The 18,441-nt window shown below is 35.7% G+C and overlaps 1 pseudogene; it reads right to left on the bottom strand.

The window, feature by feature from the left end:
• Positions 1–2,684: 2,684 nt before the first annotated feature.
• Positions 2,685–3,851, bottom strand: LOC129510102 (COP9 signalosome complex subunit 6-like; annotated as a pseudogene).
• Between the last annotated feature and the right edge of the window lie 14,590 nt (positions 3,852–18,441).

Below are 18,441 nucleotides of genomic sequence, written 5' to 3'. Positions count from 1 at the left end.
CGGTACATGGAGCCTGCTTCTCCCTCTGCCTATGTCTCTGCCTCTCTCTCTTTCTCTCTCTGTGACTATCATAAATAAATAAAAATTTTTAAAAAATTAAAAAAAAGATACAAATTGTCACATCAAAATCATGAAATGCTAGGGGAAGAGTGAAAATATAGATATTTTGGACATGGTAACTACAAAACAAAAACCTATAGTAGATACACCAAAGATAAGGTAAAAGGAATCAAAGATCGTCAATAGAAACACAGAAAGAGAAAGAGCAAGAGAGAAAGAAAGGAGCAAGCATGCTACAAAACAGCCAGAAAACAATTAACAAAATTACAATGGTAATTCTGTACCTATCAATAACTCTATGTGACCTAGAGGAGACCCATTTAAGCTTTAAGGACACCTAGACCACAAATGAAGAAATGGAAAAAAATATATCATGAAAATGGAACCAAGAGAAATCAAGGATAGGTATACCTATATCAGACAAAATAGGTATTAAGCCAAAAACTGTAACAAGAGAAAAAGAAGGTCATATGTAATTATTGAGTACATCAAAAGGACATAACAATAGAAAATATTTATGTGCTCAACAGGAGTGTATGTATAAATATATATAAAGCACTAATATATACATAAATATCTATAAAGCAATCATAACAGTAGATGACTTCAGTACCCCACTTTCAACAATGGATAGATCATCCAGACAGAAAATCAATACAGAAACACTGAACTTGACCTGTGTGTTAGGCCAGAGGGACCTAATAGACAAACATATTCAGAACATTCCATTCAATAGCAGCAGAATACACATTGTTCTCAAAGGCACATGGAACATTTTCCAGGATAGTTCATCTTTTAGGCTACAAACAAGTCTTAACAAATTTAAGAAGACTGAAATCACATCAAACATATTTTCTGACCACAATGGTATTGTCAGGTTAATCAAAAGTACCCCCAGGGGGCCACTGAGCCTGGTGGTGAGAAGAGAGTGGCTCCCCACCAGCGTGGGGCCTCCATCTCCTCCCGGGTTTCACACCAAATGTCAGGTTTAATCTGATCGGTAGTGAAATGGAATAGAGAGGCCAGGGAAAAGTTGGTTGAAACAGGCTTTTAATGGGACACGCTTGGGCAAGGTTCCATGGCCCACAGGGGAGAGAGAACGGGGAAGTCATGGTCCAGGGAAGTTGCCCCCAGGCAGGTCGCAGGAGGGTTTATAAGGAGTTTTTGAAGGGAGGGTTGGTAGGGAAATATGGGATGAGGTTTCCTTATTTGGTGGTGTTTTTAAGGTTTTCGGTCTTTTCCGGGTCTTGTTTTTTGTTTTTATTTATTTATTTTTTTAGGTTGGGGCAAGGGTTACAGGTTTCATAAGCTAGGTTAGGGTAGGGTTTTGGGAAACGCAAGGCAGCGTTTTGGGAAGATGGGGGTAGGGCAGCATTTTTGGGAGGTTACTGGCCTCGGGTGGGCCATTTTGAGGTCCCCAGTCTCTCTAGCCCAGCGGATATGACACTAGAAAACAATTACGAGAGAAAAAGTGGAAAATTTGCAAATACATGGAGATTAAACCACATGCTTCTGAACAATTGATGTTTCAAAGAAAAAAATCAGAAGGGGGGATGCCTGGATTGCTCAGTGGTTAAATGTCTGCCTTCAGCTTGGAGGTGATCCTGGAGTCCCAGAATTGAGTCCCGAATCAGGCTCCCTGCATGGAGCCTGTCTCTTGTGAATAAATAAATAAAATCTTAAAAAAAAGAAAAAAAGAAAAAAGAAAGAGAAAAAAAATCAGAAGGGAAATCAAAAAATACCTGAGACAACTGAAAATGGCCACATAATATACCAAAACTTTCAGGATACAGCAAAGGCAATTCTTTTAAGATTACATTTATTTTTTTGAGAGACAAAGACAGAGACAGAGATAGGAGAGCACTAGCTGGGAGAGAGGGAGAAGCTCCCTGCTCCCTAATGAGCAGGGAGTCCAATCCTGGGCTCAATCCCAGGACCCTGGCATCAGAATCTGAGCCAAAGGCAGACACCCAACCAATTGAGCCACCCAGGTGCCCCACAAAAACAATTCTAAGAGGAAAGTGTATAGTGACAAATGCCTACTTTAAGAAAAAAAGAGAGGTCAGCTTGGCTGGCTCAGCAGTTTAACGCTGCCTTCAGCCCAGAGCCTGATCCTGGAGTCCGGGGATCCAGTCCCACATCCGGCTTCCTGCATGGTGCCTGCTTCTCCCTCCACCTGTGTCTTTACCTCTACCTCTCTCTCTCTGTCTCTGTGTGTCTCTCATGAATGAATAAGTAAAACCATAAAAAATAAAGAAAGAAAGAAAAAAGAAAAAATAACAATTAAAAAAAAAAGAAAAAAGGAAGATCTCAAGTAATAACCTAACTTTACACATCAAGGAACTAGAAAAAGAGCAAACTAAGCCCAAAGTTATTAGAAGGAAGGAAATAAAGATGAAAGCAGAAATAAATGAAACAGAGACTCAAAAAACAATAGGGGGAAAAATCAAAGCTAATAAGGCAGTTTCTTTTCTTTTCTTTACTTTTTTTCTTTTTCTTTTTATTTTTGGTGCTGAGGGGCTGCTCCCCTTTTATTATCAACAGGAGGTTTCTCTAAAGGAATGTGATGCCCCTCCTCTGTGGGACCACTGTCCAACCTGTGCATTGTCCCTTCAAGCACCCTCTCAAAAGAAGAGCCCCCGCATCCGCCTGCCGATGCCTTGTCGGTCATTGAGGACGTTGAACTTGTTCACAAGCTGGCTCATGGTGTTGCAGGTTTTGGTGACGGTGCCAAGGTAAGCCATGAGCTCCACGTCATTGCATTGATGGTAAAAGTCTGTCTTGAACTTGTCTGTGCTGAGCACAGGGAGGCAGTGACACAGAGCATAGGCCTCCTGCAGATCTCATGGTTAAAGGGGATCTCTCAGGCTTCAGAGGCCTTGACATATTCCAAGATGAGCTTGACCCGACTGCACAGCATCTTGATGGTCCTGTGTTGCGTTATCAGGTGTTTGGCCATGTGGAGTTCTCACCGCTGCCTGTGGCCATCATTCAGGCCATGGGGTTGACACCAATGCCTTCGGCTTCCTCTGTGGCCAGAGTGTAGGTCAGTTCTGCAAACAACATCGTGGCCTCTCCATTGATTATATCGATGACAGACTCAAAAACACTGATGGGAAGATCTGTGTCCTTGGTCATAGGATTCAACTTAAGAAAGAGTAGGCTCTCAGTGATCTCCACACTTGCTTGTGGACATGGATGTCCAAGGGGTCAGGCGGCCCACCGGTGGTATACCAACCCCAACACTCCAGCTCCTTGAACACCTGTTTGAATTGCTCCTCCCTGGTGTAGTAATATTCCTTGTCAATGATGATCTTCTGCTCCATGGTGTGGGACAGCAGCTCAAAGGAGTTCATCACCTTGATATTTCTGCCCTCCTGCTTCCCAATCAGTGCCCCAATCACCTGCATAGACCACCCCTCTTGGTAGCACATGCAAATCTAATGGTCTGAAATGTTGAGGATGAGGAGGGGATGAAGAGTAATGGAAACACTCCCCAACACATCAGAGGCCCTAATGCTGGGGGCTACTGCTGCATCCACCTCCATCCTGCTGCTCTCCCCATCACACTGCAGGCCCTGACGCTGGAGGGGACTGCTGCATCCACCTCCATCCCGCTGCTCCCCCCACCACACCAGAGGCCCTGATGCTGGAGGGGATTACTGCATCCACCTCCATCCCTCTGCTCTCATCACGCTGGAGGCCCTGATGCTGGGGGGCGGGGGGAGGATTGCTCCATCCACCTCCATCCCGCTGCTCCCTCCCGTCTGGCTCGCTGCCGCTGCCATTTTCCCCACACCCACCAGCCTCAAGGCAGTTTCTTAATAAAAGATAAAGTGAACAAACCTTTAGTAGACTAAAAAAAGAAGGACTTATAAATACAATTAGAAATGAAAAAGACATGACAACTAATAACACAGTAATACAAAGGAACATAAGAAATCACTGTGAACAATTCTACATCAAATCAGATAATGTAGTAGTCAGATAATGAAATTAGATAGGTTCATAAAAACATACAACCCACCAAGACTGAATCATGAAGAAACAGAAAATGAGGACAGACCAATTACTAGCAAGGAGATGGAATCAATAATAAAAAACTTCCCAAAAAAGAAAAAAAGGACCAGGACCAAAAGTCCAGGACCGAATCCTTCAATGGTGAATTTTGTCAAATATTAAATAATTAATACTAATCCCTCTCAAATTATCCCCCCCCCAAAAAAAAAAGAAGAAAGGGGATTACTTCCAAAAACACTTACAGAGGCCAGCATTATCTTTATACCAAAGTTGGACTAGGACATTATTAGAAAAGGAAATTAAGGTCAATATCTCTGATGAACATAAGTGAAAAATTTCTCAACAAAATATTAGCAAACCAAAATCAACAATACACTAAAAGGATCAAGTGGAATTTGTAGGATGCCAAGATGGTTCAACAGCAGCAAAACAGTAAATGTGATAGGCCCACAATAGCAAAATGAAGTATAAAAATCATATCACTATCTCAATAGATGCAAAACATAATTTGACAAATTTAAAATCTTGTCATGATCAAGACTCTAAAGAAATTAGAGATAGGTTGAATACATTACAAAATAATAAAAGCTATATAAGATAAGCTACAGCTAACATTACATGTGACAATGAAAAGCTTAAAGCTTTTCCTCTAAAATTAGAAACAAAACAAGGATGCCCAGTTTCATCACTTTTATTCAACATAGTACTAGAAGTCTAGCCTGATAAATTAAGCAAGAAAAAAGAAATAAAAGGCACCTATTTCAGAAAGAAAAAAAACGAAGTTACCTCTATTTGCAGATTTGTATGATGTTAAAATAGAAAACTAAAGTTTTACCAAAAAACTGTTAGACCTAATTAATGAATTCTGTACAGTTACAGGATTTAAAAAAATCAACATGCAAAAATCAGGTTTGTTTCTCAACATTAACAACAAACTGTTGTAAAGGGATGTGAAGAAAATGTGTGATAGCATCAAAAAGAATAAAATACTTAAGGAATAAATTAAGTCAAGAAGCTAAATGATCTGGAAACTATGAGACAGTGATGAAAGGAATTAAACAAGACACAAATAGATGAGGATATTTTCTGTTCATGGATTAAAATAATTAATATTGTTATAATGGTCATATTACCCACAGATCTATAGATTTAATGCAAACTTCATCAAAGTTCCAATAGCATCATTCACAAAAATAGGGCAAATGATATTGAAATTTGCATGAAACCAGAAAAGACCTAAGCAACCAAAGCAATCCTGAGAAAGAACAAAGGTGGAGGTATCATACTTTTTGATTACAAAGCTATAGTAATCAAAATGGTATTGCATTCATATAAAAACAGACACATATATCAGTGGAATATAATAGAGACCCAAGAAATAAACCCAAACATATAGTCAATTAATTTTCAACAAAGGCACCAAGAATACACAATGGAGGAACTTAATATCTTCAATAAATAATACTGGGAAAACCCGATATCCACATATTAAAAAAGTGAAACTAGATCTCTATCTTACACCCATATAACAAAAATCAATTCAAAATGGATTAAACACTTGAACATAAGACCTGGAATCATAAAACTCCTAGAAGAAAACACTGGGCATAAGCTCCTTGACATTGGCCTGGGCAATAACCTTTTGGAATTGGCAACAAAAGTAAAATAAACAAAAGGTAAAACAAACAGGTGGGACTACATCAAACAAGAAAGTGTCTATACAGAAAAGGAAACCATCAAGAAAATGAAAAAGTAGGTTATGTAATGGAAGAATATATGTGCAAACCATATATCTGATAAGGAGTTAGTATCCCAAATATACCAGAAACACATTCAACAAAAAACTATGCAATGACTTGATAATAACAAAAAAATCCCAATTTTACAAATGTGCAAAGGATTGGAATTGATATTTTTCTAAAAAAAGACACATAAGTGGCCAACAAGTACATGGAAAGATACTCAACATAATGAATCATCAGGAAAATGCAAATCAAAACCACAATGAAATATTATTTCATACATACTAGGATGTCTATTATCCAAAGACAAGAGAAAATAAATGACATGAAGGATATGGAGAAAAGGGAACTCTTGTACACCCTTTGTGGGAATACAAACTGGTACAGCCATTGTGGAAAATAGAATGCAGGTTCCTGAAGAAATTCAAAATTAAAAATAGAATTACTATCTCATGCAGCAATCCCACTTCTAGTATATGCCCAAAGGAAATGAAATCACGTCTCAAAAAATTAGCTGTTCTCTCGTGTGAATTACAGTAAGTTGTATGTTTGTTTTGTGTGTTTTTCAGTAAGATGATATCTGAGAATTGAATTAGACTTAATAGAGTGGAATGTCATTTGTCTTGGACATTTTAAATTATTTTATAGAAACCTCTTTTTTGAAGTGAATTTTCATTACTAAAAAATTACCAATGTGTTTGAATAATATTATATTGAAGTTAGAATAAACCCACATTCACAGAATCACAAATTTTAAACCCTATAATCTAGCATAAAAATATTATTTTACAAGATTCCACATGTCTTACCATGTTTTATAAAATTTATTTAAGTTTCCAAATGCATTTATCAGAAAAGTAAATCTAGTAGCTTAAGCTATCAAATCAGCACAAAAAAAACCCACCCTTACCAAGCTGTATTTCCTCTCAAGAGACAATGAATCCCAATATATTTGTACAACCTTTGTACACTGGATACTAAATAAAAAAGGTCTTCAAGTTAAATGTACAGAGAATCAATGTCCTCAACAATTACTTTTTTGAGTAGTTTACAAACAGCTCTGCTACTTGGTGCCAGTTTATTTATTTATTTATTTATTTATTTATTTATTTATTTATTTATTTATTTATTTTTACATGTTAAAATTGGAAGAGCCAGAGGTTCTAGAATTGGGTTGCATTGTAATATTAACATCCATTTTGAAGTAATTAATTAATTGCATTTGATCTTCTTGTCAATTTTGTTGTACATTTATCTAACATTCTTCTTCCATGTATTTCTACTTTTATTTTTGCATTAACTTATTTGCAAAAATGGCAATATATTTTTCACATCCTTTACAATTTGATGCTAATGTTCTTTCCATTAATAAATGATGGGGTAATTAATAAGGAAAGTCCCCTGACTTCCTGAATCTGGGCTGTATTGTGACTTGCTTTAGCCAATAGGACTCAACAATAAGGATTGTGCAGACTCTGAATCAAGTCTGCGGGAAGCCTTCCCCTGCTTTCTATCTGCATTCCTCATACTGCAGGCTAGCCTTTCTGAGGTTGAGAAACCACACAGACCAGAGAGAAGCCACCACCAAATGAGGCCAAGCCAGACCAACTGACCTCTAGTCAATCCAGCAGTTGCCTGAGTCACATTAGTAAACTGCATCCATGATTCTCTATTTGCAGGCATATGTCCTTGCTTTCTCTCTTATCTCATAAACTCTCTTTACACGTTTCATTTGTGGAATTCCTATTCACTTCTAATTCTACATCCTCCAAATAAAGTGAAATGCAACTACTTATATATTTCCTTTTAATTGCATATTGTGTTTCAAGTAAGCTGCGTTTTTCTGTGAAGCACCCACTAGTTTAAAAGCTAACTTATGGGACGCCTGGATGGTTCAGTGGTTGAGTGTCTGCCTTCAGCTTAGGGCCTGGTCCCTGGGGTCCTGGGATTAAGTCCCACATCCAGCTCCGTATGGGGAGCCTACTTCTCCCTCTGCCTGTGTCTCATAAATAAATACAAATCTTAAAAAAAAAAAAACCCAAACAGCTACTTATGTACAATAGATGTCTTATAAATATCTTAGATAAGCATCATGTTGGTATTATCAAACAAAATGAACTTGCAGAATAAATATGCCATCATTTAATGCCTTTTTAGTAAATATTATATCTTTACTACAATAAAAGAAGTCCAGCATATTCTAATGATTATACACAAAATGCTCTTCCAAAATATTTAATGGCTGCTCCTCAGAAATCAACCTTCATATGTCACAAGAAAAATTCTAGTTTCCTAAAATGCAAGGAATTACCAAGCTTCTGAAACAGATATAGTGAGAAAGTATCTAGGTTCTAATGTTCAGCTTTTTAGATAAATAATAAGGAAGATAAATATTATGTGATTTTAATGGTAAATGTCACTTGAAATGCTAGTGGCATTTGCTAAAAGATTATCCTGATACTCAAGGTACCATTTTAATTATAATATATTATATGTACATAATATACTATATAGTATACGTATATTATATATGTATATATACTATATGTTCCACGGTGAAATGTAAAATGCTGATGAAAAATTTATTACTTTCAGCTGTCATTTGGTATTTTTTCTACGCATTAGAAGCAAATAAAGTTAATACCACCTCTTTTTCTTAATATCATATAGAAACTTTCTATAACAAAAATCAATAGGTTTCAGGAAAGAAAGAAAAATACTCTCATAAAAATGGACTACATATGTAAAATTAAAGAGTTTACTTAAAAATATTTTCATAAATCACTTTATATATGACCTCTTTCATTTCTCAACTTAGAAACATGATCATTTGTTACTTGTAAATTTATTTGATGCTTTAATATATTCATCCTGGACTGGGTTTTGTAACTTTAGCATTTTTCTGTCTCAACCATAATGAAATTCATAGCCTTACGCATACCTACAATTTGAAAATGAGTAGGAAATTAATTTTCTGTGAATCTAAAAGAGCTTTAAAAATAAAGTCTTTCATTAAAAAATGTATATCAAATGGGAACACATAAATAAAAGGCTTAAACAGACTGATCTTTCTTATGTTCTACCCTTGATAACCTCTTCAATGTTAATTTTTGCTTCCATTCTTGGGGAATATTTTTTTAGGAATTATTGGGAGATAATAGATTTTCTCTTGAATGAGTCACCTTTACTTATCTTGTGTGTACCAATACCCAAATTCCAGTTTGACAACCTGAGTAATCTGTGGTGTATTTCAATTTTTTTAATTTAAATTTTGATAGATAAAATTCGTACTGATATTTTGGCAAGACCATTAGTAAGTAAAAAATGAGAAATAAATCCAATTATTAGTTGTTACAATTGATTTTTTGGAATGGCATATTTCATACTGCAAATTTAGATTAGTATTGTTACTGTTGATGTGATATTTAGCATAACAGTCGTGTCTAGTAGCAATAGGAGACAAAGAAGTCATTCAGATTTGGTTTATGAAAAGTAAAAGAATGATTTCAATGGTGGGGATAGGGGTAAAGCTTGATTTGTATGGGAGTCAGATTAGCAAACAATTTAGCTATGTTTTAAGGAAATAAAATAATTCCTAGGGAAAAAACAATGAACCATGATTAACAATACTATGGTATACTGCTGGCTTTATTAAGTGGACTAATAAAAATATTTCCATCTCTTTTTTTTTCTAAGTCAATGAAAAATGCCAACAGTTTCTATAGGAATGTTTCATTCTTTTTCTTTATTGAGGGGTTTTGATAATGAAATAGAACTAAAATATCTGGGAAATAGAACAGGATTAAAATAACCCAACTTTTTTGGAAATTTATTTTATATGTATTTTTGGTGATTTACTCATTTTAAAGGGAAATACTTCATTATTTAACTGAATAAATTTCTGATTTTTCAGCCTGTCCATATAACCTGATTTAATTGCATACTAAGACTTATGCTTTGTTTCAGTTATTGCCCACCCTCCACCATGACTGCCTTGATCTTTTTATTTTTAATTTTTGAAAATTGTATCAACTATTTGAGACATTAATTTCTGGACTAATGTAGCATATTGAAAACAATTCTTATTTTCCAATTTTTGTCAGTATAAAATTTTATAATACCTGTTGAAAATCTTATTTGAAAATTTAAGTCATTCATTGAATCCCTAGGGAAAGGCAATTAATACTAAATTTAGACGATTAAATTTAGTGAATACATTGGTTTTATATCATGATCATTTTGAAGTGAACAGAAAAGTCAATATGCACCTATTTCCAGGATATTTTACCATAATTCTAAAAAATATATTTCTAGGTTTCTGTTTTCTCTGTAACCTCCCTTTTTTTCTTTACTCATTCCTACATATCCATATGTGAGTGTATGTGTGTGTGTGTGATATTAGTTACTCTCATCAAACATTTACTACATGCCAGGAATTGTTCTAAGAGTTTTATACCTGTTACTTCATTTAATCCACTCAGTACCTTATGAATTAGATACACTTCCCTCTATGTTACAGAATGAAATGAGGCTTGGAAAAAATTAATTGACTTACCCAAGATCACACAATGTTATCTTTCCATGCACTACCTACCACCTACCAGTATTTCCTAGATTTTAGTAAACTGCTTATTCTTCTAACATATGTATTTAAAGCATTCATTCAAATGCTTGATGAAGTGTCAGGTTCTTTAAGAAAAGGATGTAGAATTTCTACTAGGCTGGATGAGAAACTGGGTACTCAGGAAGAATAAAGAAATGAACGAAACGACCCTGTGCAAGTTTAAGGATATCTTGCTACTAGAATTATTAGACATTATAACAGAGGAAAGCAAAGCTAAAACGATACACAAAGCAAATGACTCTGCCAACTTCTGGGAAATATTTGAGATGAGTTCCATCAGTTTTCCCTGGTGATCTCACCTTACTAATACACTATTGGCATATCGTAGTATTATAGTATATATTGACAGCATATGGTTCAGTCACAGGAAATTTTATATATTCAAACATTTTTATTTACATAATTTAGTTTTTTTATCATTATTTACATTACTAGAGTAGTATGTTTGTATGTCAAGGTTTCTGAGGGCATCTGGTTGTTCCTTTAAGGCTTGCACTATTTTCATAGTGCTTCCTACAAAGTGCCAGGCACATAGCAGGCCCTCAGTAAATATTTATTAAATGAATGGATACCAAATAAATCAGTCAATAAGTCAGGCATTGATGTGAACTGCACCACTTTGTTATTTCAAATTAGAAGGTGAGAGTTAAGATCAGTACTCTTGGCTTGATCCTTTTTGCTTATATCATGTGCCATTTTTTTATAATTGAATGAACAATATTGACTTTGTCTCATGTAAAAACATCTAGCACAGCAACACTGAACCAAAAACCATGTAAAATATTGAAAGCACAAAGTTAAATAAGCTTCTATCTAGTCCCAGAAAATTTTGAAATCTAGATGGGAAGGCAAATACATAAATCAGGAATTACACTGGTGTGATCAGTGCCTTAACAGGGTAAGTAGAGAATGAAATGGGAACAAGGAAATATCATCTAAGGAATTCTGGTATTTTGATGAAAACACATTGGAAAATTTGGCTGAATTGAATCCTTTAGGATGGAGAGAAAATTAAAGAAGAAAGGTCAAGGCTATAGAGATAGCAAACCTCATCACTTAATTTATAAGAATTCAGCAAAACTGGAATGAATGAGACTTGAGCACGTGAAAGGCAAGAAATTATAGCCAAATCAAAGACAGTGATCCTGGGGTATCTTAGGCGCTAGCTTGTCTAATGATTTTGAACTTTATCCTGGAAATCCCATGGATGGCAGTTGCATTGTCTGAAAATGAAATATTATTTTAAACCTTGCAAGGATGATAAATTGCTGAAAATAGTTATTTCTACCATTTTTTAATTTTTATTTTTATTTATTTATGATAGAGAGAGAGAGAGAGAGGCAGAGGCATAGGAAGAGGGAGAAGCAGGCTCCATGCACTGGGAGCCCAATGTGGGATTCAATCCCAGGTCTCCAGGATCGCGCCCTGGGCCAAAGGCAGGCGCTAAACCGCTGCGCCACCCAGGGATCCCTATTTCTACCTTCCAATGCCTTATCCCAAGTTTCTTCCACTGACAGTTAATGGGTATTATTTTAGTAATGAGCAGTGGAAGTGTGAATAATGCTACAAGAATTCCAGTTATTATTGAAATTTTATCATTCCATTGAAATCTTACTAGTCAGAGATTTAATCTCGGAATAATACCGAAAGCATGGTGCATCCGTGAATTTGAGGATCAGCAAGATATTATTACCAATCTTAACTTGGGATAAGGAATTTTTTTGGCATTATGAGTCAGTAATTTGTCACTAAGATCAAAAAGGAGAAAGCTTCGTTAGTAAGGAATCTCTGATAATTTGGGGAATTCAATTCTCTCCTTATATTCATTTTCCAGTTTCTCGCTTCAAAGAATATCTGTTACTTCATAAGCCTGTTTAAAGCATTAATATGCTTAAAACCTGCTCATAATAGAATATGTAGATGGCCTCTGAAGCAATCTACCACATTCAAACTCAATATTCATATTAATTTTCTCAAGACTCTTGAACACTTTATAGTGCTAATTATGTCTATTAATGTGTCATTTACTTTGAAATGATATGTATGTTTTCTTCTAAAATAGAAATCCTTAATTTTGCTTAGCAGAGTTTTATTTCCGTAAGCCTTTCTGATCTAATGACTCTGATTTCTCTTGGAAATAATAGGTTTACTTGTACAATGAATAGTAACACATATGTTTAATGCAGATAACTGGCTGCTTATCAAATTGGTTCTAATTAGACATTTTTGCATTATGGGATTAATATGAGTGCTCTTGAGACAGGGCACAGAAAGCATATGAATGTTCCAAGTGAGGATATATTTGCAGAGATGGCATTTTCCATTTCACACTAGCTTTGTACTACTACCTACCAAATGCTAATGACTACAGGTACACAACTGGGTCTTGATAGTACCCACCCGCCTGGCAAAAAGATATAGAGGATTTGGGTGGAAAATAGCAGCTACTGTGGGACTTGAGAAGAAAAATATTTAAAATAATGACATTCTATTTTACATAGTCTTTCTTCTAAACAAATGTATGAAGAGATAGGAAATTTTTCAAGTAATAGGTTTCAGTGCTAAACTAAATTTATTTGTATGAAAAAATATATTTTCCATCTTGCTGTTGAACACTAGCATAAAGGTCCTGGCTAATTAATTGTGATTCTATTTTTTCTCACACATCAATTTTTTCTTTTATGAGTTTGGAGGTTAAACATCAGGTTTCCTGGTTAAATATAAGTAGCATGAATACAAGGCTTAACCAGTTTTCCAACATTTATGCTTCTTTAACTTAAAGCAATTCTATCAATTTATATATCTAAAACTAGTCCTCATAGCATATCAGAGTAAGATATATTTACACTTTAGCTAATGCATCATGTACATTTGGACTTAAAAAAAAGAGCTCCTAGATGCCTAACTTTCCTTTGTGTGAAACTCCTCTCTATCATCATCTTCTTGCATAAAACCACATTCTTCACCATTATGACAGTACCAAAATTTTCTTGAAATTATCATGTCTTTCTAACATGACATCTAGAAGGTAAATGATGAACACTTTATTAGCTAGGTATAGTCTGTGGCATGCCAGGAGGAGCAACAGGCCCAGAAATCCTGAGCTCAGGCCTGCCAGTCCAGGCTTTGGACTGGAGAAATCTCACAGGTAATTATCAACAGCAGGTGTATAGGTCACTCATTATATAACACCCTTTGAAATGTTGCACAGCTATTTAGCAGGGCCAAAAATCACACTTAGGGATCTTAAAAAGAGACCCCTAAATTTTGACTGTGAGATTTTGAAGCTGATAAACCAGGAAAACTGACACCTATCTCTGGTGTCATAAGAGGTCAGTGCTAATATAGCAATAGAACATACAGAACCTTGGCTATAGTCCTATTTACTGACATCATCCCCACCTATGCCATAACCCAGAGTCTGGTTTTAATATACAGATATTATGCAGCTATTTGATGGACCATCATTTGCTCCATCTCTGCTTATGGTTGAGAAATCTTCTGTTCCTTACCACTCTACTTGTGATGGGAATTGGGTTAGGATAAGACTGTTGTCCAAGCTTTGTAGCCAGCCAGAGTTGATAACTGAACACTGTGCTATAGCTTGTTTCTATGCATCTATGCAGGACACCAATTCCATTCCTGGGAGCCCAGCCAACAAGGGATCAAACTCGGAGAAATGTTTCCTTACCAATGAGTAAGATACTACCTATGTAATTTCTAAAATTCTGTATACTATCCATATTAAATACACATGCAGTAAAATAATTTAAAAAAATAAGCAAGAAGAAAGCAATTTGTTTTATCTCAATTGTCAATTATCCCATAACCATTTATCAAGCAGTCCATTCAAAATGAATAATCTATTCATTTGTCAAATACCAAGTTCCCATATATGTACACAGGTATTTCTTTGCTATCATATTCTATTGGTCCACTGGCCAGTTCTGTATCGATACTACAGGCTGCAGTTGTTGATAATTTAATTATCCATAGTACATGAAAGAAAACTAAATAGTAATATTCTTCAAGGACTTCTTAAATTATATAAGTGGTATGTTTACACACAGTACACAAGCAAAACAGTATAAAACTTCAAATTCATTAAGGAAAACATAAGGACACTGGCAAGCTTTTCATAACATTTAATGTCCTATTTCAAATATATAATACATTATTCTCTAAGACAAAATGGTCTGTTTCTTTTCTCCACTAAGTTTTAGGTTAGAAGTCATTATCTAGAAAAAAACTTACAGGTTGCTAATGTTCTGTATTAACAAAGCATCAGAAGAGGCTTTGCGATCATTGCATTTAGATATGAATTACATTAAGCAAAATAAATCTTGGAAAATCAGAACTACAAGTACAAATGGATTAAAGCAGATTATTTGCTTTTTTAGGAGGAAAAAATAGCTTTATTCTATCTGATAAAACCTGTGGTTCCAGAAATGGGAGAAAATATGGTAAAAAGAAAGGTATGTTGTGAAGAAGCTTTGATGAAAGAAAGAATACCAGCCGGAAAATTAAGCATGTGACTCCTATATATGTGACGGTTTCAATAGGATAGTTATTCTTTATAATCAAAAGTTAAATATTGTGAAATTGCACATTCTTGAAATCATCATAAGTGTTTTGATTTCTCAGTTCTTCAACCAGGTCACTTAACATGAACTAAGTAAGCTTGTCAGAGTAAGGCTTTGGAGAGAGGTACAGGACTTACATCCACTACTATCACATAACGCTCTCTTGTGCAATATGCAAAGCCAGTTACAACTGAGATCATAAAGGATACCTAGCACCTCAGTTCAATGGTTTTCATTAGCTGTTACAATTTAATGGCCTAAATTACAGTAATAATGCCCTAGCAGGTGTCAAGCCCTCTCCTTATGCTCTTCCAATTTATTCTCCAAATGCCTTCATAGGTATATCTGTACTCTAAAAAACAATGCCGCTGCAATAATTGAAATCCTTTATTTCTTTCCATTATTAAAATAATCAAGTCCAAACACATTAGTATAGAACACTTTGCCATTTTCTCTGCCTACCTGCCTAAAATCATCCACACCCACTTCAATACACACACATGCGTGTACACAAACATGCCTACATACACACTCTGACTGCACTAAGTATCCTATTCTTTTTTTAAATTTTTTTTATTGGAGTTCAATTTGCCAACATATAGCATAACACCCAGTGCTCATCCCATCAAATGCCCCCCTCAGTGCCTGTCACTAAGTCACCCCCATCCCCTGCCCACCTCCCTTTCCACCACCCCTTGTTCGTTTCCCAGAGTTAACGAGTCTCTCATGTTCTGTCTCCCTTTCTGATATTTCCCACTCATTTTTTCTCCTTTCCCCTTTCTTCTCTTTCACTACTTTTTATATTCCCCAAATGAATGAGACCTTATAATGTTTGTCCTTTTCCAATGGACTTATTTCACTCAGCATAATACTCTCCAGTTCCATCCACATCGAAGCAAATGGTGGGTATTTGTCGTTTCTAATAGCTGAGTAACCTTAAGTATCCTATTCTTAATCAATAAGAAATAACATACGGTTCCATCATGTACTGGAAATAATGCAGGGAAACAGAAAAAATATCTTCCCTTATTCACTTATTCTTTTACATTTTAGTGGAAGAGGCTAACAAAAAAAAACTAAATAAGGAGAATATTTATTATAATGATACATACTCTACTCACAAACATGCTAAACAAGTTCCCACTGCAAGACATTTGTACTTGTGTTCTCTGCCTAAAAGGCTCTTAGAGTAGTTAAAATGATGTGACCAAGTGGGAGAATACTGTTATGAAAAGCTTCCCCAATTTTTCGTCAAACTTTTTTTAGAGATTTTTTTTTTCAAGAAAGAAAGTCTATAGGGGGAGGAGCAAAGGGAGAGGGAGGAAGAGTCACAAGCCGACTCCCCCGTGAGTGTGGAGCCCCTCTCCAGGCTTGATTTAATGACCCTCCGATCCCAACCTGAGAGGAAACCAAGAGTAAGACACTCAACTGACTGTGCCACCCTCATCAAGCTTTTATCTAAATTTATTCGTTTCAAAATTTATGATAGACAATCTCTCAAACTGGAAGCTTTCTTTGATATTCACCAAAGTCTGATAGAGGTGATGTTTCTTGAAGTTGTAGCAGCACCTTCTGTATACCTCTTTTTAAAAAAGATTTTAGTTACTCTTTGGCAGAGAATGAATGAGAAAGGAGAGACAGAGAGAGCACAAGCAGACAGAGCAGCAGGGAAAGGGAGAAGCAAATTCTCTGCTGAGCAGAGAGCCCAACATGGGGCTTGATCCCAGAACCCTGGGGTCATGACCTGAGCCAAAGGCAGATGTTTAGCAGACTGAGCCACCCATGCAACCCTGTATACCTCAAATTAAAACAGTTAGAGTAAACTGTGCTCATCTATTTCAGTGTATATGTTTGTTGAGTTATCCACCTCTAGCGTAGGAAGGCATTGACTATTGCGTGAGTCAAAAATCTAGAAGGCTGTAGAAGATGGCAATTAAAAAGAATCCTTAAACTATAATTTCAACTTTTATAGGTGCTATCTTTGGTTTAAAGAGTTAATTAACCTCGTTTTTCCTGATTTCTTACCTCTAAATTGGAAATAATTATAAAAATATAGTATCCGATGGAGGCTAGGCATTATTCCAGGAGCCTCATATTTATTAATCCATGTATTTTTTTACATCATCTTTATCTGTAGAAATCATAGGGTTTCCATAATTTTGTTGATTAAGTTAGTTAGATTGTAGAAATCACTTTCAAGCAGTTTCTGACTGAATAAACAGTTAGTGTTTATCCAATTGTGTATTTAAAGGTAAGTATAATGTGAGAGGTGCCTGCATGGCTCAGTGGGTTAAGCATCTACCTTCAGCTTAGGTCATGGTCCCAGGATCCTGAGATCCAGCCCTATGTGGAGCCCCCTGCTCTGCAGAGAGCCTGCTTCTTCTCCCTCTGCCACTCCCCTTGCTTATGTGCTCCTCTCTCTCTCTCTCAAATAAGTAAATAAAATCTTTCTTTAAAAGTGTATGTGAAACATGGTTGTGAATTTCCTAAATTTTCTTTACTTCCAGAGATCTATTTTTTTATCATTTTCCAAATCAACATCATTTATGCCCACACTCTGTCACGAAATATTATTTTAAAATTAAGATTGTGGTTCATACAATGCTTCTTAAAATAGTGTTCCACGTTTATCCTTGGGACTTTCTCTAAACTCCAGACATTCCTCCTAGTACTTCCTTGATATTATCATAAGTGAACTACAGAAGTTTTTTTTTAGAAAATATTAAGCACTTGCATTCCTTCCTCAAATGACCTTTATGTGGGCCATTATGTACAAATATTACAATTATCTAGTCATGCCCTAAAGAATCATGACTACGTATTTGTGCACATACAAAATGAAAACTACTTTCTTCTGTCTGATAGTAATTTTTAAGATTTCATAAATTTTAGACTCATTCTATTCTCATGGATATAAAATAGCATTATTAATCCAGAAAAATAGAGCAATTATTTCTATATCTCATGGATTTGGGAATGTTCTTGGAAGCATGAGGAAAACAGTGAAATACGGGATCCTTGGGTGGCGCAGCAGTTTAGCGCCTGCCTTTGGCCCAGGGCGCGATCCTGGAGACCCGGGATGGAGTCCCACGTCGGGCTCCCGGTGCATGGAGCCTGCTTCTCCCTCTGCCTGTGTCTCTGCCTCTCTCTCTCTCTCTGTGACTATCATAAATAATTAAACAAAAAATTAAAAAAAAATAAAACAGTGAAATAGTAGAATGAGTAAATTACTCAGCGAAGAAATAAGACATTCTTAATAACATTTTAGATCAAATTTTGACCAAATACTGTATCCTCCTTACCCAAGAAGGCAGCATATACTAAATAACAGAATTTTCTTAAGGAGATAAGAAAAGTCATGGGTAGCCATATGTAAACCTAGAATAAAGTGGAGTAACTGAAAGAGTCATCT

This window comes from Nyctereutes procyonoides, unplaced genomic scaffold (assembly GCF_905146905.1).
Source record: "Nyctereutes procyonoides isolate TBG_1078 unplaced genomic scaffold, NYPRO_anot_genome, whole genome shotgun sequence".
NCBI lineage: Eukaryota > Metazoa > Chordata > Mammalia > Carnivora > Canidae > Nyctereutes > Nyctereutes procyonoides.
Note: the sequence above shows the minus strand (reverse complement) of the source record. Positions and strands in the feature narration are given on the sequence as shown.